Below are 22168 nucleotides of genomic sequence, written 5' to 3'. Positions count from 1 at the left end.
GCCGAACCACTACAAATCTGTTTGTCTCATCTTCCCTAATCTCTTTACTTTCCTACTACTGCTATAACTATCTAATATTCATGTGTTAATCATTTGATTTACCCTGTATGTTAGTTATACTTCATTGTTATTTTGCTTGATCATTTACTGCTAAGTTCATCATTGTGCTTGTTAATAATTTGTTGTATTAGTAGTTAATTTTATTGGGGTATTATTATTAATTTTAATTTGCAGAAACCTAATTTAACCCCTCTTAGGTTGCTTTTTGGGTAACACATGTTGTAGTGGACTTAGCAGTTGGCGAGATCCGCTCCGCAACTAAGTTCCGTGTGATTAAAGCGGACACAAATTACCACATGATACTTGGCAAAGCTTAGATGTACTGATATGGGGCTATCCCGTTGAGTTATCACCAATGCGTAAAGATAAAGTTGGGAAAGTGCATAGTGACCATATATGCATCTGACAAGCCATTTGGAGTAGAGGAGACACATTATTCTGATACAGTTTTCTTTACTGAGCTTTCAACTGATGAAACTCCAAGAACTGGTAAGGTTACAGGGGTAAAGTTGCTGAAGTGGGAAGACATTCGAGATGTAGAGGCTGCTCCAGACAACAGTTGGCACAAGAGGAGTAGCAAGTCCACAAGCCCTCTGCCCAAGAGTGTTAAGGTGCGTGAGGGCGGCAAGACAGTTTACTACCTATGACAGTCTTGGGGGCCAAACTTCATGCCCTGGGAGAATGGCCCCGAGACCAACAAATATCATGGTGACGAATTCCAAGAAGGGTTAGTGGAGACCCTTGAGCTCACTTCTGAGTGTATGCAAGATAGACCCAAACCGTAGCAGGAAGTACTTGTTGAGGTAAACCTCAGTGACTTATCAGGGCAGAGCAAGCCCGTGTTTATCAGCAATACAATGGCTCCAGTAGCTAAGGCAGAATTGATAACACTACTGAAGTGGTACAGTGACGTCTTTGCTTGGACATACGATGAGATGCCTGGTCTTCACCCATTCCTTGTCACCCATTACCTTGACAATTTTCCCAACTCTGAGCCAATAATGCTCGAAAGTATCACCCTAACCTTGAGGCAAAGATTAAGGAAGAGGTAGAGAAGTTGCGGAGGGCCAAGTTCACTGAGCCTATACAGTACCCAACTTGGCTAGCAAATATTGTGTCTGTGAAGAAGAAGAACGGTCATATTAGCGTCTGCGTAGACTTTCGTGACTTGAACAAGGCCTGCCCGAAAGATGAGTTTTCATTACCTCATGTTAACACACTTGTCGATGCTATTGCGAGCCATCAGATGTTCTCCTTCGTGGACAGGTTCAATGGTTATTACCAGATCAAAATAGCGCCAGAAAACGCAGAAAAGACAGCTTTCAGAACGCCCTTAGGAAATTTTTTCTATACAGTGGTGCCCTTCGGTTTAAAAAATGCAAGGGTAATCTATCAACGGGCTATGACTGCAGTGTTCCATGATATGTTACATCACGAAGTAGAAGTGTATGTGGATGACCTGGTGGTAAAGTCTACTAAAGCAAATCGGCACCTCTGCGATTTGGAAAAAGTTTTTCAGCGTTGTCAAAAATTCTGCTTAAAGATGAACCCTCTCAAGTGTGCCTTTGGAGTTACCGTAGGCAAGTTCCTTGGCTTTCTGGTACACCAATAGGGGATTGAAGTCGACGGGGATAAGATCAAGTCAATCATGGAGATGCTACCATCACACTCTCAAAAAGCCTTGAATAAATTCATAAGCAAAGTGTCATACCTTAGGAGGTTCATCCCAGCTCTTGCTGAGATAACCTTTTTTCCTTTGGGACACTGCTGAAAGGGAATCACAAGTTTGAATGGTTACAAGAACACCAACAGGCATTCGATATGGTGAAGCAAACACTTACCTCTCCACTTACAATGATTGCCCCACAATCTGAAAAGCCTCTGCTACTATACCTTACCTCTATACCTTGGTCTATTGGAGCTTTACTTGTCCAAGACATAGACGGCGTGGAGAAGCCGATCTATTATATCAGTCGCAAATTCAATGGTGCTGAATCACGGTATACCACAATCGAGAGACATTGCTTAGCTTTAATCTTCACCGCGTAGAATTTGCGCCATTATTTTTTGGTACACTCGATCCAGGTTATGACCAGGAGTGATCTAGTCCGCTACTTACTGAGCAAGCCCGCTATGACTGGAAGAATGGCAAGATGGCTTTTGGTTCTAGCAGAATATGACATAACATGTGTTACTCCTAAGGCTATCAAGAGCCATGGACTTGAAGACTTGCTAACACAATTCCCATATGGTGAACATGAACCTGCAGAGGTATCCCTACTTGGTAAGGTCCATGTCTCAACAGCAGTGGTTGAGACTTATTGGGATTTAAAATTTGATGGAGCCTCTGGAGTTGGGAAAGGTGGAATTGATATAACACTAACTAGTCAAGAAGGAGAGAAGTTTCATCTATCATATAAGATTGACTTTGAATGTTTAAACAATGAGGTTGAATATGAGGCATTGATACTAGGTCTAATTACTGCCCAAAAGAAGGGCCTCTGCAAGTTGAAAATTTGGGATGACTCCAAGTTAGTTGTCAAGCAAATAATGGGTGATTTTTCCTTGAAGGAGCCTCTGTTAGCCCCATACCGAAATATCGTCCAGAAGTTGCTCACCGAGTTTGATGATGTCCAGATTCAGCACACCCCTCGAACACAACCATTTCCCCGATGCCTTGGCTACACTGGGGACAAAGGTGGATATATCAGATGATAGTATAGCCATCGTCATCGAAAAAAGAATAACACTAGTAGTATTAGTTGAAGACTATACAGTCCAAGATGCTGAGGGACGGAAAACAGATATAATCCAACGGTTGAAAACAGGCTAAGGGAACAATCAGGCCAGCAAAACTTGCATAATTCCTGCTCCTCAAAGGAGAATTATAATTTCGCGGTCCCAACAACCTGCTAACAAGGTGCATTGGTAGACAAGAAGCAACTTACAGACTTAAGCAGATCCATGTTAAGTCCTGCAGAGATGGAGATATCAGTCTATACCGACGAATACAGAGGCAAGGGTATTACTGGCCAGAGATGGAAAAAGAAAGTACTAAGTTGTAGAGGCAATGTGCAAAATGTCAGTCCCATCCTAAGGAAGAAGAAGTCCATTTCTTAAGTAGTAAAGAATGGAGACAACCATATATTGACTACCTTGGAAATGGCACACTGCCTGAGAACAAAGCCGATGCAATCAGAGTTAAGAGACGGGCCCTCCGCTTCTTTCTTGACCAAGGCAAGCTGTATTGCAGAAGATTTGAAGGGGAACCTCTAGTGTGTTTATCAAAAGATGAGGCAAATGAAGTGCTGAGGGAAGTCCACAAGACAGATCATCAAGGAGGGCAGCGATTTTATGGACATCTCATTCACCTCGACTACTATTGGCTGACAATGGAAGAAGATGTCAAAATCTTTTTAAGAAGACGCCAATTCTGGCAGAAGTTTGGGAGCTTGATACATACACCGGCGATTGAACTGCACAACATCAAGACTCCTTACCCATTTTATACTTGGGCATTTGACTTGGTAGGTCTTATAACGCAGCAATCCAAAGGCCATAGATGGATACTTGCAACGACAGAAGTTAGCACCAAGTGGGTAGAGGTTATACTAATGAGAAAAATAGATGGGGCAAGAGCGGCCAACTTCATCAAGGAAAACATAATCTGTAGGTTTGGCATACCCAAAATAATGTTGTCTGACAATGGAACTCCCTTTGTAAGTCGCCATGTAGGAAGACTGCTGGATGCCTACTAGATTAAGCACCACAAGTCTAGTCTATACTATCCTCAAGGGAACGGACAAGCTGAGGCAACCAATAAAACTCTCATTCGAATATTGAGTAAAATGATGGATGAAGCAGAGGGCACATGGTCTAAACAACTCCATGTAGCACTTTGGGCATATTGAACGTCAAAGAGGAGGCCAACTTAGGCAACCCCATTTTCCCTAGTATATGGGTTTGAAGCTGTGTTACCAGTTGAGTTGGTAGTACCCTCAGCAAGAATGGCTATGTCAGCACACTTAGTTCCAGACAGCAGAAAGAACGACATAGAGGTAGCCGAAGAAAAAAGGCATCAAGCCTCACGGGCAATGGAAAAATATCATCAGTCCATAGCTCGCGCCTACAATCAGTCTGTTCAACACAGGGAGTTCAAGGAGGGAGACTTGGTATGGAAGATAGTGGACGCAATCATGTAGGAGCAACCAATTCCCAAGTTCTCACCCAAATAGGAAGGCCCCTATAAAGTTGCTGAGGCAAGCAGCAGCGGGTATTACAAGTTGACAAGAGTAAATGATGGGTTCAGAACTAGCCGTATCAATGCCAAGTATGTCAAAGAGCATTTTCCTTAATTTCTTTTGTTCAGAAAAAAGAGTTATAAGTTTCTTTGTTAATACTTTCAAAACAAAGTGTAAAGAAAGTGTCATACACTTAGTAAACTTGTTACCCTTGTAAACACTTAGTGCGAGGAAAGTTTTTTATACTTAGTGAAATTTTAGCCTTGTAAAAACTTAGTCATGGTGAAGTTCTGTTCATAGCAAGAGTATTGCTTATCCTTAGAAGTTATGTAAAGACAATGAAAAGAAGACAGTGAAGTAAAATTCGACTACTTAGTATCTTTGTTCCGCATAAACATCAAAGTTTTCCACAACATGATGTAGACACCCCATTTTTGACTGCCTTTAAGACTTGGGCGTTACTGATGGTTTATTTGGTGATGAAAGTTGTGCAGTGCAAAGGTTCGATTTCTTCAGCAAGAGGAGAGTCAAATCCTAACCTCACACCCCATTCTTTGGACTAAAACTATTTTGAATGGTTTTTAGACTTTAAAACCCTCTCTTTCAAAATATTTTTGAAAAGAAGTTCCTACGATGTTCCGACGCTCGCATTTTGTTAAATGTTGCGCTTTTCAGTAAACCGAGCGAGGACAAAGTGGAAATGAATGAAAGAGAGATTAAATCATTGAAAAATCTTTCAAAACACCTTGTTTAGGGGTTTGGAGTTGAAGAAAAGAGGAGAAGAGGAAAGAAACCAAGTTGGAGAAGAAGCTGGGTATGAATCGCTAAGAGAAAGTCGAGCAGTCCTCGCTAAATCAGGCCTACTTGTCTATGCACTTGTATTTAAGCTATGAGGCCACCACCGTTGGAAATAAGACTTATGGGGCTTCATTTTACACTCTAGAATCTCCTAAAACCGAGTCCGAATGGGAGAGATATGGTTGGTTGAAGTTGGGCATCATTTCGGTTGGACTGAAACTGAGCGGCTTCACCAAAACATGGATAACTTTTTTCACGGTTGGAATTTTGATGCAAGGATACCACCATTGGAAATCTTACTTCCGGGGCTTCAATTTGGACACAAGAATTACCTAAAAAGGAGTTCATATGAAGGAGTTATTCCCATTTGAAGTTGGGCCTGAAAAACAGATTTTGTTGACCGATCGGCCAAAAAAGTTGCAGATAAGTGGCAGATCGGCACAAAAGATGGCCGATCGGCCAAGAGTGACCCAATCTCAGTTTTTTTGAAGGTATTTCATCTCCAGCTGTTTCCAGCAAGCTCCAGCTGTCCCTAGCTTAGATATTTCGAGCAATCTTGATATTTTGCTATATATGGAGCCAAATATCTCATTTCTAAAGGGTTAGAACCTTGAAGCAAATTTTGGGAGCTTCTCACACTAAAAAGTCCTCTCTCTCTAGAAATTTCAAAGCCAAATCTCTGTCTCTCTCTGTAGTTTTCTCTCTCTCTTGCCCTCTTGTGCATAGAAGTAGAGAAACATGCCTAGTTTGCCTATGCATCCTTGATCAAAGTTGCCTATCTTTGGGAGGAGGTTGCTTGAAGCTTACTTGGGACTTTGTTTGAGCTCCAAAACGTGTTTTGGCTCAGATTTTGGGCTGGTTTTGCAGCTGTGCATCAAGGGTAAGATCTCCCTCTTTTAAGCTCATTTTTGTACACTATTTTGGCCACCTTTGCATGCTTGTTTTGCCACCCTTTCAATTTGTTTTTGGCTTGGTTTTGAACTGAAGAAAGGTCTATTTTTCAGTCCTAAAAATGATGGTTTAAGCCTTGTTTGGCTAGGGGGTTGTCTCTCCCTTTTGTTCCTTAGCTTGTATAGCTTTTGAGCCATCTTCCAAGGCCTTTCAAAACAACTTTTCGTGCCTTTTTAACCACTGAAATCTAGAAGATTTTCAGTGGTAAAAACCCGGTTTTGAGGGCCCAAATAGGAGAGGGTGGTCCCCTCTCCTCTTGTCTTGCTTGCTAGTGTTGATGGCCAACCAAAAGGGCATGTGTTTTTACTTCTTTGTGGCTTTGTTCAAGCACTTTTTTGTGACTTTTAGGACCTTCCATAACTCTGTTTTAGGCTGGTTTGGTCACCTCTTGCATGCTTATTGCACTTGTAGTGTAAATCCTCTTTGCTAGCCTTGTTAGCCTTACAAAGTAGCATGCTTTTGTGGTTTGAATTAGCTTAGTTCAAGTATGTTTTTGGTGTTATTTTGTCATGTTATAACTCTGATTTTGATTGGTAGACTCACTCCTTGCATGGTTTATACAGTTGTAGTGTGTTTCTCACAAACTAGTCTTGTATGATTCATGAAGTAGCATGCCTTTCTAGCATGATTTGATTCTATTTCAGCATGTTTTTGGTGATATTTTGCCATTTCATACCCCTGTTAAGGTTTGGTTTGGTTGGCCCTTGCATGCTCCATGCACTTGTAGCGCAATTCCATGAATTAGCCTAATGTGTACCATGCTTTAACATGTCATTCTAGCATGATTTTGACTTAACTCTAAGAAGATTTTGGTCATGTTTTAGCATGATTAAGCTCTGATTTTTGTTGTTTTGGTCATGCATGCCATGATTTGTATAGCTAGGGTTCATTCTAGCTTGTTAACTTTGTACATCAAGTCCACTAGCATGCATTGCTTGATCTATTTGAATGATTTGGCATCATTTTTTATGTGATTTCAGAGCATGTTTCATTGCCATGCACTCACTTCTTTTCACTACAAGAAATTACATTTTTCGCAACGCAAGAAAATATGTTGCTAAAAGGGAAAATTCGTTGGCAAAGAGTTTTGCCGACGCACAAAGCTACGTTGGCAACCCGTAGACAAAAGTGAGTCGGCAAAAGTTTTTGTCGACAAAATTATCATTGTGTTGGTAAAAGTAATGCCTTTAGCGACGAACATAGTCGTCGATAAAAGCCTTCATCCATCGTCGGCAATTTACCTTGCGTCGGTAAAAGTCATTCAAATATGATGATTGTGTGGCACTTTTCGCGACACAAATTTGCATGGACAAAAAATATACTTTTAGCAACAAAATATGCGTCGGCAAAAGTAAACTTTTGGCGGCACATTTACGTTGGTAAATGTTGCCATTTGCCGACGATTTGTTTGTCGTTAATGCTTTACTTTTGCCAACGACAAATTGACATTGGCAAAAAATACACTTCTACCAGCACAATATGAGTGGGCAAAAGTAAACTTTTAGCGACACATTTACGTCGGTAAATGTTGCCATTTGCCAACGATTTGGTCGTCGATAAAGCTTTACTTTTGGCAACGACAAATTGGCATTGGCAAAAAATACACTTTTAGCAACATAATATGAGTGGGCAAAAATAAACTTTTGGCTACACATTTACCGACAAGTTGTTTGTCGAGAAAGCTTTACTTTTTGGCAACGACAAATTTGTAGCGGCAAAAAAAATTGAAAATCATATATATTTTTTTATAAGATTTACATATTTACAAGAGACATCCCTCAGACACTACTATTACAAACAAATAACATTGATATTAAATCACCTAAAGTTGATGTGTAGGCAAAAAAAATACTACTGAAAAATATGCTTTTGGAAGCGTTGTATAAAACCTAAAAGGGTAAACTCACTAAAATACTCAAATACATCCAAATTGTGAACCCATAGTAAAAATAGCAGATAACAAAATGAAAACATGAAACTATCAACCCAAATTTGCAGCAGACCAGCATCTAGCAGTAGCCCGCTTCACAGCAACATTGCAGCAGCAGCAGCCGCCGCCCAGCAAAATTCTGCAGCAGCACACCGGCAGCAACAGCAGAAGACCAGCAGACCAGCAGCAGTAGCAGACCAGCAACAGACCAGCAGCAGCAGAATTAAAGGTACCAGTAGCTGCATCAAACACATAAAAAACACAAAAACGGCGGCGAAATACCAGGGCACATGTTTACATTATTCGATATATCCAAAATAGAAAAGGGATAAATAAATAAAGAAGGCGAAGAAAATAATCCCAAACAATGATGCGAATGATGGAAGTGTGGCATAAATAGTAATGAGCGGGAAATCTGCAGTTCTAAGAAGTTAATCACGAACTTGGAAATTTATATCACATTGTCTTTTGTATAAGTTTCCTTTTCCCCAAACGATGGCTGAAGCCAAAACAAAAGAAAGCAAAGATCACAAATGCACCTTTCTCAAACACCCCACACCTATCCTATCTTTAGCCAATAACGTTAGAAGAGTCTTGGGAGGAGCATCATGTATAAGCATAAAAGTTTCACATCGAGCTGCTACATTCTTAGCTAGGCGATCAGCACAAATATTAGTTTCCCTCTATATCAAATTCAACTCACAGACACAGACATTCCTAAGAAAGTGTAAAGTCCATATTTGCACTATTGTTACAATGTAATGAAGATGAACTCTTATGATTACATGGATTAAAAAAATGGATGCATTATTGTTAGAACTTACATCGTTCCTGCCACACGGGTACTGACATGAGTCATGTTGGCTGGGATAAGTTTTGGTAGACCAAAATCTGAAATTTGGGTGTCAAGTCTTTCTCGAGGAGAATATTGCTAGCTTTGATATCTCAATGAACGATATGTGGTCGCACAACAAAGTTTGGTCAGTATGGGATTGATTTTTGGTTCCCTTCAAACAAAGAAAAAGGAAATAAGGCATCAATGACTGATTCTATAAGATTATCAATAAAAAATAACATAGATAAAGTCAAAGTGGCAACCTGAAAGTGGCAAAAGAGCAATAGAACCATTATCATCAAGATGTAACTCTGCTTTTACAAGCTTTGCAGTTATAAAATACATGAAAAGGGAGTCATAAGCAATCAGAAATTGAACAATTACAAGTAGGATATGGTGCAAAACAATCTAGTAGAAAAATTCTAGAGTACATGACAAAAGCTAGCATCAGCAGCCACACGTCTTTCCAGTAATATGCAGCCATTTAAACAAATAGTCTATCATTATCAAATAGTTCATCTTGCTAAATAACATCCACTGCCACAACTTGTAATCCCTAAAACATGGGTTTACAGGTGGATATTTTGATCACGGGAGTTACTTCTTGATATAAAGGAGATTTTAATTACAACAACCATAGAAGATGTATTAAGAGAACTACAAATTAATATAATAGTTTATAAGATTCTCATGAAACTTACAATGGGCCAGTAAGGTAGCCAAAAATGTGCATCCGAGCTGAGGGACTGTACTTGGATACATATATTGTCCCACAAAGGCGTCTCAATGCTTGAACTTCCATCAACAAGAGCAGAAATACAGATTGCCAAACCCTGTATCTATATTTTACAGTGCGCAAATGAGAATGAGATTTATGAAAGAAAGGATATTTGAACCCCCAGTTAAGTAGCTGACAATAGTGGAGTATTGTAAAGGCCCAGAGACCAATGGTGCCTCTTTATATGCATAAAACCAAGTTGTGACCAGCAACAATGTTGTCCACACCACAGCCAACACATAAAAATGACTGAAGAATTTCTGAGGTACAGTGAATTTCTGCAAATCAACAATTTAACAGAGACATTTATTATGGATATATGAATAACTTCAGCAGAAAAATGTACTTGAAAGCTTCAAATATGTGTATATATATAATTAGAGGAACATAGTACGGTTGACCATGCTTGGACATATGACACACTAATCATGGAAACTAAAAGATGAGAATATAAACTATATCCATGACAACAGAAAAACTCAAAAACTAAAAATTAGATGGGGTGAGGAGAGGGAAAGGAAAGAGAGAAAAAAGAAAAATGGGGAAGGATTAACATTTATACTTGAATAAAATTACAAGTTTTCATCTCTAATACAATTATATTTGAGTTTCCATCAAATTGTAACTAGTTTGTCTACTCACCACTTTTTGGTAATTTTTCTTAAAATAAATAGTCACAATGACAACTTGAATAATAAGATTCCTAAGAGGATTAAAAATTCATAACACCACAAAAATTCCATGTCTAGAAAATTAAGAAAAAAAAACGGTCCTCAAAAGAAATCTGAAATCACTATTATCATGGACAAAAACCCAAAAGATCAAAAAGGTTAAATGATAAGTAGTACTAGAATATAGAATATAATGCAGATAAAATTATCCCAAACAAGAAGAGGAGGTAAAAGTACCAATTGGAGTGCAAGTCATAGCGAACCAAATCAATCCCAACTAGGTTGGCACCCATAAGGCCGATCAATCATATGCTAGCACACCATCAAGAGTTGGTGAGAAACCAACCACAAACACCGAAGCCAGCCTCACCCAAGCATAAGAAAACCAAAACTAACAAACTAACACACATAAACAAAGACAAAAAACACCAACAAACACAATATCAGCAGCATGAGCACCAAAAAAATAGCAGCCAGAGCACACAACATCAGCAGCCAGAGCAGCCAACAAACACCAAGGAATGAACACCATAGCAGCCAGCAGCAGACATACAAACCAACAACCACCAGGGAATGAACACCACAGCATCACAGCAGACAAACAAACCAATAACCACCAGAGCAGACAGCATTGCACAGCACAAATAATCAGACTAACTCTGCTTCAAACAAGTCTCGGTGGTGGAATATGATAAATCTGTCATTCATGATGCAAGGAAAGAACATATGTCCGGGTAACAATTGATGTCATCTTGAAGAGAAATAAAGAATTTGGGCATACAATAGATACTTAAATAGTCCATTGTCGTTCACTTAGAAGTTGAGATGAGTGCATTGCATTTGAAAGCATTTGAATATATGTACAACTACTCTTTTGCAAGTGTTAAGAAAAACTACACAAATACAATTTCACAATGACAGCTTTAATTTATAGGATAGAAAGATTATATACGTATCTACAGCCTACTAGATTTCTCCTAATTCTACTAGAAAAAAGACTCAGAAATAGAGAATTTTGGCTATTTGACAATTAAGACTTTTCTATACCCAATAAAATCACAAATAACAATCCAATAATACAGCTTGACTAAAAAAAAAAATGAAAAAAATCCCTGGATAGATCCATACTTCTACAACCCAAATCTAGCAAAATTGAAAGTAACAAAACCACCCTTAACTACTAAACCAAATAAAGCCTAAATAAACATGTCATATAGTCATGAACTAATGAGAAACATGAAATGAACACTCATGTTGATCCTACACTTAATTACAGAAGTCCAAGTGCAGTCCATGTAAAATTGGAGCCTTGCCCCTTTTTAGAATATTATGAACTAGACATCCATGTCCTATTGCATTTACCTAAGCTAATGTACCACATTATGCATTACAATGCAACTTCTCAATCATGAACATCTAACATGGAAATATATCAGTCATATATTGCAGGAAATTAATCTCGCCACATCGATGTTAGATGAACAATAAAGTGAAAAAAAGAAAATATTGGCACCTAGGTGTTGAATCAACTGTCAAGTAACCACTTGGGTCCTTTGCCATGGGAATCCCGAGTGATTTGAAGATTTTAATGTCTTTGTGAATGGAGTTAGATTTGAGTCCAAAATTCTTTGGAATCTTTCTCCATTTTATAAACTACAAAACCATACCTTCTTAGGCATTGTCTCTCCTCCATCTAATATTGACTGAATACAGGTTACACTATACTATACTACTCTCCAATATTGACTGAACACAGGTTGCTGTCATTATGTAGTTGGGCAGCCAGTGAACACAAAATCATGGTCCAGTTATTGTCTTCCTCTCTCAACCTAGATTTAGAATTGTCTATACATTCCAATCATCCAAAAACTAGCCTTAATTCAAAACCATCCAAAAAGAACTATCTTTAAGTTATAATTGTCCAAAAAGTTATAAACTACCCAAAAACTATATCATATATAAGTTTCTAAACAAAGTGTTGTTAAAAAAAATCCTATAGTCAAATAAGTGTTGTTGTTCTGCAGTATACGGAGAAGCCACCATCCAATAAATTAGGATTTGACAGCTGAAACATTTTATAACTAGCATATTCATCTTTATAATTGAACAAAATCATTAACAGATCAGATCAACTAAATCCATGTCTGATCTGTTAACAATCAGACCTATTAGATTCTGATAGTAAGTGAATAATCACATTTCAACCACAAATTATTGGATTAGATTCAGCTTAGAATACAGTCCATTGATGGGCCTAGTCTCAGGTTTATATTCCTTTTCATTTTAAGACAAATTTTCCAAGGAGATCTTGTATTTCTGATTTGCCTCACCGCCACCAATGATGCTAGTTATAGTTGTATCAGTGACCAATTAAGGTGCTTAAAAAGATAAAATCCACATCAGGGACGTTCTTAGTTAGCTCGCAAAAAAATAATCCCAAGTCTACCACTACAAACTCAAGTGTTATTCACAACGTTCATTCAGAATCTTATAGCATGGACTTAGGGCCATATTCTAATTAAATGAGAGGAAAAGCAGAGGGTAATCAAAATATGAAAATACCTTGTGTATGCTGATATTATTCCATCTTTAGCGAAACTATCTTCTTGTGTGCCAATCTCATGCAAATATAGACAAACAGGATTGCTGCAAGACTGCACCAAAAAAATTTCAATCCTCACCTATAACCAATAGTCCAATTTCCAATCAATAATTCAGAAATCATGCCACATTTCTCAGTCAGGCATGACAATACTTTGTGATTCCAAAGCATGCCCTGCAAAATGAAATCCCAACACCTACATAAGAGAATACAAAATAGAGCATAAATCTTGAATGTAGCCATTTCCCACCTCAATGATCTACCATCCAAGGTAAACCCATGCACTGATTGAATACATCGAACCGCTTCCTCCTCCTTTGAGTAAGTAATATATCTGGGATAGAAATCACGTTTAAGAACAGAACAGTTGTAGTGAAGTAATGGAACAAAAATATGTCAACAAGCCAGTATCAACATACAACTAGATCAAAAGTAGAAATAAACTGCATCTTCAGATTAGGCGGTTTCCTTGTACATATGAACTAATAGAATAAGCAAGAGATTGAAATGAACAAGCAATGTTTGACATAAACATTTTGAAGTATTTATCACTCAATTTCACTTCTCAAGGAAGATAAAAATAAATACATAAACAAAAACTAGCAATAATGAAAACACTTAGACTTACACACTACAAGTATTGTTTGCAAAATGTTGAATAGCACCAGCTGCTGTCCGAGATATAGACACCTTCAGCACCTTTCCATACTGACCAAAATACTCTCTCTGCTGGAGAAGCTGCTAATAAAATGATAAAACTGTTAATGAACAGACCTATACCCCTGTTGTGATAGGTGGTAAGGGGGAGAGGGAGAGAGAGAGAGAGAGAGAGAGCAGAAAAGTACACACGTCTTCATCTGCCAGATTAAGAGGTAACCTCACAATGTAGACAAGATTTCGTTGAATCACTCGCACACTGCTAAGTTGCTTTCTTCCTTCAGATGTTTTACCTTTTGCCTTTTGTGGCTTTACTTTTCTCTCCATATTCATCTCAAAAAAATGAAATATCAGAGATTAGATTCATATCTAAAAGAAGTTAGAAAACTTGGGAAAATTTGGGGCAGATTCTGCAGAGAATGCATGTTAATATCAGAGACAAGCTAGTTTGTGTACATACAAAGAAATGCAAAAGCCTAAAAAGTTACTGAAAATGAAAGACCTAAACATTTCATGAACCAAACACTGTATGACATCAAGTGAGACTTGAAATTCAACTCAAACACATAAAAATCTTCACAATACTGATAAATTCAAATAAAATCTAACCCTAAAGAAGTGTTGAAAACAATTCAAATGAGGCAAAGACCTAAACAGGACATTTCTAGCAAGAAACAGAACAAGGTTCAAACACTCTGCTCCCGAAAGTCAAATTTCAAGACCAAACAATCACAAGATTCGATGAAATCCGATCCACATAATTGGAAAACTTTGAAATGCCAAAAATAAAACCAATTCTACAGTGAAAACAATGGATCGCTCACTAGACTAGCAAAATATATTGAAAACGATACGAAAACTTTGACCAAAAAAAGTTGAAAGTGGAGTCTAACACTATGGCATCAACATAAGACTCTATATAACTTGCTTTAGTCCATTTGAAAAATAAATCCATCAAATGATTAACATTTTCACCTCATCAAATTATGTAATGACAAATGCCAAATAAAGACATTAAAATCTTACCAAGAAACCCAAGAGAGAGAAGCAAAGCAATGAAAGCGAATGGCAATCCTACCAAGAAACCCAATGGCCTGCAATCTGCCATTTAAATTTATCTCTCTCTCTCTCTCGCTTCCCTTTCTTTGTTGTTTGTTTGATTCTCTTCTCTCTACTCCTGCAGATTTTGTTACATTGAAGGAAAGCCTTCCACTGCGGAACAAAGAAAAAATTCAAAAAATAAAATAAAAATAAAAAACTCAGTGATTAGAGAGAGGAAGGGAAGAAAAGATGTCAAAACCGTTTCCTCTTATTGTGGAAGATAATATATAAATTAAGGTAAAAAATTAATGTGATAGTAATATTATCTCATCATTAACACGTAAAAATTAAGATAAATAAATTTTTTCTAAAAACAAATAACATAAACAAGTAAATTTTTCTATTGCATTACTGACCTGAATTTTCAGTTACTGTAAAACCTGGCACCTTCAGAATTCTATCTTTGTAGCTGAAAGCATATGGGTTTTAAGTGAATATATTCGTGTTCATATTTTCAACAAGTCTAATAGTTATACTTTGGTTTACAAATACCATTGGGAAGATTTCATTAATTACCTGTGCTTGAACTCACTTCACATTGTGAACTTTCACAAGTATCAACTTTGTCATGATTGATATAAACCTTAAAACTTGCCAAGAGAAACTTAGCATGAAGGAAACCATATGAAACCATAGCAAAAATAACCATTCAAAGTCCTATATGACAAGAACAGGCAAGTTAATTCGCTATGTTTTGATATGGAGGAATAAAATAAAATAAACCAATTTCATTGGCAATAAATGTCATAAGCACATGAACATAATAAGTTTTATCTTATAGGCATATTGTCAAACACAATGTATGCAAGGTATACATATTGATAAACACTGATTTAATACACAAACGTACAAATCCAATACCAACATCTGCAAACAAAAGAAATTGAAAAATATGAACCCAAGTAAGAAACAAGTATTCATAGTGCTCTCCAAGTGATTGTAGGATGTCACTCACCTTGACAATCAATGTTGTAGCATCGAACATGTTTGGAGTGTCTACCCCATTGAGATAAGCTTTGATTTCTGGGATACCAGGTCCAGCCGCAGTGGGTGTGAAACACACACAGAGAACAGCAGCAACCATGGTCAGAATAAAATTAACACCAGTAAAAAATATAAATCCCATCAGGTACCTGCATACACCAAGATGATTGCCAAAGCATTTCTCAATTCCCAGCTCTAGCCAAGGTAAACATTTTTTTTTGGTGGAGGATATTTGAGAATTATCTGTTAGCTGAAAATATTTCAAATGAGTTTCTTAATTTAGTGCAAGGATATAATAATACCTTTCTTCTTCTATGTAGCGAACCACGGAGAGATGCTTGTACCCTGCAATATTCTCGACTGCAAGATTGATGAACGTGGCAATTATGCCAGTTAGAAGCCCAACAAGGAAAGCCAGCGTCCATTTTAAGAAAATATACTGCAATACTTGGACTTTTGATCTGCTTCTCCAGTCATGCTTGAAGAGATCATTCTCATTGATCCTGTATAAAAAGAATTTGCTGCATAAAGAAGAATGTGAAGAAGAAAAAGGAACATTAGAATCCAAGAATAGAGTAAGATGTTTTTACTCATAGTCCAAGCTCTCAATATGAGAGACCTCTTCATGAGTTGTAATAATGGATTAGCATGGGTGAGTTGTAATAGATAAGCTCTGGAAAATAGGCAAGTAACAGGAGCACCGGTCGGTCTTGGAAAAGTGATGAAATTTGTCTTCTTCTATTATGTATGTGGATGATTTGAAGCCCACGTGCCCAAAATCTGCAAGGAAAGAGTTAGAAACCAAGCAAACAGGAGCGTTATATCACTGGAGGCGGCAGCGGTATACCACTCTTACACACTTTTTATATATGTTATAGATATATATCAACATAAATTACATATATAAAGCAGGAAAGGAAGATGAAAACATACTTTTAACCATGATCTTTCTTGCGATAGGGAAATTGAAGAGTGAGGAGGAGGCATGAAACCTTAAAGATTTGGGTTTAGTTTGAAATTTAAGAGATGTGACAATATTGGGGTGGGGAGTTACAGAGGAACCGAACCAAACTCCTGTATGTGTAGAGAGTAACATTGTGGATGCCTTGAAGCTCTGCTCATGATACACTATCAGGAGCTTTTAGATACTCATACTTTTTCAAGCATATATATATAGGTCATTAACAAATAAATTCATATCAATTCCATAAATAGATTATAATCAGCAGGTAGCTTTGGTAACTAGTATCCATGTTAAGCTAGATTACCTCTCCTGCAGCATAGTCAATCAGAAAAACCTTGGTCAGCATCTTTAGTGGATGTTGCAGAAGTTTCACGTATCATAAGTGCTGATTCAGCAAGTTCTTCATCAGCTAGATTGGCAGTATGCACGCCTCACAGCAACGTTGCAGTAGCAGTAGCAGCAGCCAGCAGAATTAAAGATGAAGAACATCTAAGCAACAACGTAATCACTATTGTAGTGTGTTACCGAGTGGAAGCAATAAAGATGAAGCCATATTTTCTTTCTTTTGGTAACAAAAATTGAATTTCAACGCAATCACTATTATTGTAGTCAAACAATAATTCTATATTTAGAATTTAGTATGTTCAAATTTGTAAATCTACACTTACAAGGATAGATGCTTTTGATTTTATTAAAATCAAAACTTTACACACAACAACAAATGAATAGCATTAACTAATTAAATATGCACAATAATTTAATAATCAAAGATGGATAGTTGCTAAGTGTTAAAGTAGACTTGAATAAATGAGAAGTCAAAAACTGAAACTAGAAAATAGATTTAATTTTCATATGTAGCATTTCACATTATGGAAGGAAAGGGAGTTCAAAATAATATTAAAAGGACAAAAGCTTAAAACACTGATTAGATATTATAATATTCTATAAAGTAGCATGTATAGCGATCCCGGGTTTACCCTTGTTGTACAGTGATCCGGACATGTGTCCGTGGATGTTGGTAGTTGTTTATTATCTTGTTTGCATCCTCTTTACTTTGTATATTGAGTTATAGGATGTGTTGGGCAGGTTTGTTACAGGTTGGTTGTGTTTGGGAGCCTAGTGCTGCCGCCCAGATTTTTGGACCTTCGCTCGAGCGAGGAGTTGGTCGCTCGAGCGAGAGTTGAGTTCGTGCCTGGTGGATCGAGCCAGAGTGGCTTCGCTCGAGCGAGCGATTGCGTCTGGTTCTGGACCTGAGAGCTGCACTTCTTGGCTCGAGCGAGTTTTCTTCGCTCGAGCGGTCTAGTTTGTTCTTCGCTCGAGCGAGAAGTCTGTCGCTTGAGCGTGCGTCTGGTTGCAGACCTGAGGGTTTGAGTTGTTAGCTCGAGCGAGCATTCTTTCGCTCGAGCGCACTTCTGAGTTTTCAGCTCGAGCGAGAACTTCTTGGCTCGAGCGAGAGTTTTCTGTGTCTGGTCGCTCGAGCGACAAAGGCTTTGCTCGAGCGAGCGTGTTTTATATCAGCGGTCAGTAGCGTTTTTGAACATCAGTTTTTCACTTTCTTTTTCTTTCAAACCCTAGATCCGAGACTCTCTCTCTCTAAACCTACACTCTCTCTAAGATTTGATCTTCCTAGAGTGTGAATCTAGCCTAGGGCCTTTGTTAAAAAGATAGAGCGCGTTGAGAGCTTCGACTTAATCTGAAAAAGTTTGGATTTGGAGCACCTTGATCTTCGAGTCTTCATCTCCTTTTGGGCTCAAACTTCAAGGTAGGGATATCCTACTCCTCTCTATGGATTTTGTCTTTAAATTTTAGTATTTTGAGATGTTGGGGTTGGTTTGGTAATTTGGTGAAAGTTTGGGGCTTTTGTGTTATTTTACAAAAGTTGGGGTTTTATTCATAATAAACCTAGATGCATGTTTGGCATAGAGAAATGGAATAAATGTTGAATCATTGGTGAAAATGGGACCTGAGGGTTGAAATGTCAATTATGGATAATGACCTAATTACATTGTTTGATTAATTGGGATAATTAATTGTGAGAAATGAGGAAATGAAATGTTGATTGAATATCCATTTGTGCATTTATTTTCTGTTTAGAAATAATTGCTTTGGGCTATCGGTGGAGGATAGTCGTGATTGTTGTAGATAATGCATGATGATTAGGTAAACGGAAACTAATCAATGGAATGTGTCATGGAATGTGACGGTTGATAGAATACATTAACTGTATGTATTGAGTGATTGTATATAGAACCAATGTGTTTGTATACGTTATGTGTAGAGGAGGAGATGGGGGATGTACTCCGCGGTTTAGGGGAAGATGGGGGATGTACCTCTAAACCGGATAGTGTTGGGAGAAGATAGGGGATGAACTCCGTAGATACAGCTCATATGCTTGTCTAGAGAAGTGAAGATAGAGCTCATATGCTTATCTTTGTGAAATGTGGATACAGCTTATATGCTTGTCTGTGAATGTGGGATATAGTTTTTATACATATCTGTTGAGAATGTGGATAGAGCTTATATGCCTATCTGTTGAAAAAGGGAAAATGAAAAGTAACTTGGACTCATAAGTCGAATGACATAAATATGTGATTTATGTGAATGTATCAGTGTTGGCCATCTATCAATTGCTAATCTTTTAGTCATTGTTCATGGTTGGTTTAGTGTATTTCTACTGGGCTGTGGCTCACCCTATATGGGAATATCATTTTCAGGTACAGGTAGCATGCCACCTCCAAGGACATAGCTTGGGAGACTAGAGGCGGACATACTTTTGTCGTTTTACTTTTGATGTATTACATGTAAATTCAAGCCAAGGGCTTAATGTGTAAATGAGTTAGTACTCTTTTGTTGTAACCAAGTGTTAACTTGGAAAGCTGTAAGCCCATAGGGCATTTGCTTTTGTTGTTAACATGTAATACTTTTGTAATGGAACTCTGATAAATGGAAGAATGTGGAACTTTTACATATCAATGCATATCTTTATTGATGGGTTTAATGTTGTTATTTTGAGGGCGTTACAACTTGGTATCAGAGCGTACTGGGTTCGAATACTTTGGGTACGTGGGAAGTGATTAGTGTCACAATGGGTTTGTCTCGCTTGATAGAGACTTAGATGTAGTGCTATATGCTACGTGCTTAATTGGTAACATGCTTATGTGACTATGTGGGTATGGGATTTAGTTTCTAGGATGTTGATTGGATCCTTGGGTTTCTGGGAGTCTTGTTGGAAAAGCACTTGATCAATGCTATTTCTAACCGGAACTCTAGTAACGCCTCGGGACTATCATTATCCGGAAATGAAATTCGTAAGTGCCTATGTGTTTGTGTGCTTACGTGGAGTGAATTACAGTTGTCCATGCACTAGGACGTGGGTGTTTAGTTTCGGCACATTTGTGAATGTGCTAATGTTCTGTGTTACCTTTATTAGGATGTCAGGGCGAGGAAGAGGTGCTAGGCGTGGTAGACCTGCGAGGCAGGAAGTACCGTTACCGGGTGAGATTCCGGCAGTGCAGGAGGGAGTTGGCCAGGCCAATGTGGCCGAGCCAGCAGGTCAGCAGGCTATGGGTGCCTTGGCCAGAGAGATAGCAGGAGCTTTGGGTATTCTTAGAGCTGGGAATCAGGCAGCTGAGGCAGGGCCTTCTTTCTTGAAGAGGGAGTTTTTCCGGTCTAATCCGGATGAGTTTATCGGGGATCTGAAGGAGCCACTGAAGGCTGATGAGTGGCTAGAGCAAATGAGTAAGACGTTTGAGATGCTTGGCATCGAGGACGGAGCACTGAAAGTGACCTTGGCATCCTTCCAACTGAAGGGAGATGCGGGTCAATGGTGGAAGTACGAGAAGGCTCGTGTTGGTGGTACTTGGGAGGCGTTTGTGAATGCTTTTCAGGAGAGGTTTTTGTCTGCAGCAGCTAGGGAGAAGCTGAGGGACCAGTTTAGCCGGCTTAAACAGCAGGGCTCGTCAGTGGCCGAGTTTGAGGCTACTTTTACCAGTCTGTCCAGGTTTGCACCGGAACTAGTGGCGTCTGAGGAACGCCATTGCTATGAGTTTGAGCGGAAGTTGAGGCGGGGCCTCAAGTTGAGAGTTGGTGGGTCTTATATCCGAGAGTATAGACACCTGGTAGATGCTGCTGCTTATATGGAAATTATGATGCAGGAAGAGGAGGAAGAATAGATGGGCTCCAAGAGGAGCCAGGATGGTCAGGGTGATGGCAGGAGACAGAGGGGTTATAACCCTCAGCAGTCTCAGGGAGCAGTTTCTAGATCGACCTTTCCAGTGCCGAGTGCAGGCTCGGGGAGAGGCAATCAGGAGGAGTTTGCTTGTTACAAGTGTGGCCAGCTGGGTCACAAGGTTTCAGTTTGCCCGCAGAAGGGTGGGGGTCAGAGAGCTGCTTCTTCTTCAGCTAGACCGCAGAGTCAGAGTTTGGGCAGGGGGCAGCCCTTGTCTTGTTATCAGTGTGGACTGCCTGGGCACCTGAAGAGGTTTTGCCCGCAGTTGAGTGCCACTTCAGGAGCGTCTGGTTCTAGGCAGACGCAGGGTTTTCAGCCGGCTCAGTCTGTGCAGGCCTCGAGGGCCAATCCGGGAGCTTCGTCATCCCAGTCTGTGCAGCAGTCTTTTGCTCCGAGGGGTGAGCAGGTAGACCAGGGGTCTACGGGGCGCGTGTATGCTGTTACCGCGCAGGATTTAGTACCGGCTCCATCGGTAGTGAGAGGTACTTTTCTGTTTTGCAACTCGGTTGCTAATGTGTTGATAGACACGGGTGCATCTCATTCTTTTGTATCTGCTGCATTTGCATCTGTTTTGAAATTGGAGTTAGCACAGTTAGCATCTCCTATTTGTGTGGTATCGCCTTTGGGTGGTGAGTTGATCCTGAAACAGGGTGTTAGAGGTTGTGATATAGAGGTCGCCGACTATAGGCTTCCTTTTCCGTTCGTTGTCATGCCTATGAAGGGCTTTGATGTTATTTTGGGTATGGACTGGCTATCGTCATACCGGGCTGTTATCGATTGCTACCGCCAGAGGGTCACGTTATGTACCTTGAGCGGGGAGTGGTTCCATTTCTTGGGAGACCGGGTTGGTTGTGTGTTGCCACCGGGGTATGATTCGCGAGGGCGAAGTGAGCTTAGTAGTCTACTTGCCAGCTTTGAGAGTGGTGAGAGTGGTGAGACCCAGCTTGTGTTGCCGAGGGTGGTTTGTGAGTATTCGGATGTCTTTCCCGAAGACCTTGTTAATTTGCCACCTCACCGAGAGATAGAGTTCTCTATTGATTTAGTGCCCGGCACGGCGCCGATTTCTATGGCACCTTACCGTTTTGCTCCAGCAGAGTTGGTTGAGTTGAAAGTTTAGCTCCAGGAATTGCTAGATGAGGGCTTTGTTCGCCCTAGTGTTTCGCCGTGGGGAGCACCGGCCCTCTTTGCTAAAAAGAAAGATGGTCCCTTGAGATTGTGTATTGACTACCGGAAGTTGAATCGGGCTACGGTTAAGAATAAGTATCCTATGCCCCGTATAGATGACCTGTTTGACCAGTTGAAGGGTTCCCGTTGTTTCTCTAAGATAGACTTGAGATCGGGTTACCACCAGTTGAGGGTCAGGGAGGA

The 22168-nt window shown here is 39.3% G+C and overlaps 3 long non-coding RNA genes across 4 annotated transcripts; all 3 read right to left on the bottom strand.

Annotated features, from left to right (window-relative positions):
* Nucleotides 1–9522: 9522 nt before the first annotated feature.
* Nucleotides 9523–15294, bottom strand: LOC114297602 (uncharacterized). Of its 2 annotated transcripts, XR_014349855.1 has the most exons (4): nt 15141–15294; nt 12827–13040; nt 10502–10961; nt 9523–9871 (listed from the first exon to the last, which is right to left on the bottom strand). It is a non-coding gene; the product is annotated as an uncharacterized LOC114297602 (long non-coding RNA). The 2 variants fall into 2 exon arrangements; XR_014349854.1 differs by lacking the exon at nt 10502–10961.
* On the bottom strand, nt 13078–14717 carry LOC145806534 (uncharacterized). Its single transcript, XR_014349853.1, has 4 exons — nt 14550–14717; nt 13744–13856; nt 13495–13604; nt 13078–13200 (listed from the first exon to the last, which is right to left on the bottom strand). It is a non-coding gene; the product is annotated as an uncharacterized LOC145806534 (long non-coding RNA).
* A 227-nt stretch (nt 15295–15521) lies between the features above and the next one.
* Nucleotides 15522–16317, bottom strand: LOC145806533 (uncharacterized). Its single transcript, XR_014349852.1, has 3 exons — nt 16199–16317; nt 15911–16111; nt 15522–15647 (listed from the first exon to the last, which is right to left on the bottom strand). It is a non-coding gene; the product is annotated as an uncharacterized LOC145806533 (long non-coding RNA).
* Nucleotides 16318–22168: the final 5851 nt, after the last annotated feature.

The sequence above is a fragment of the Camellia sinensis genome, chromosome 13 (genome assembly GCF_055761805.1).
Source record: "Camellia sinensis isolate YWXY chromosome 13, ASM5576180v1, whole genome shotgun sequence".
NCBI classification, from domain to species: Eukaryota; Viridiplantae; Streptophyta; class Magnoliopsida; order Ericales; family Theaceae; genus Camellia; species Camellia sinensis.
Note: the sequence above shows the minus strand (reverse complement) of the source record. Positions and strands in the feature narration are given on the sequence as shown.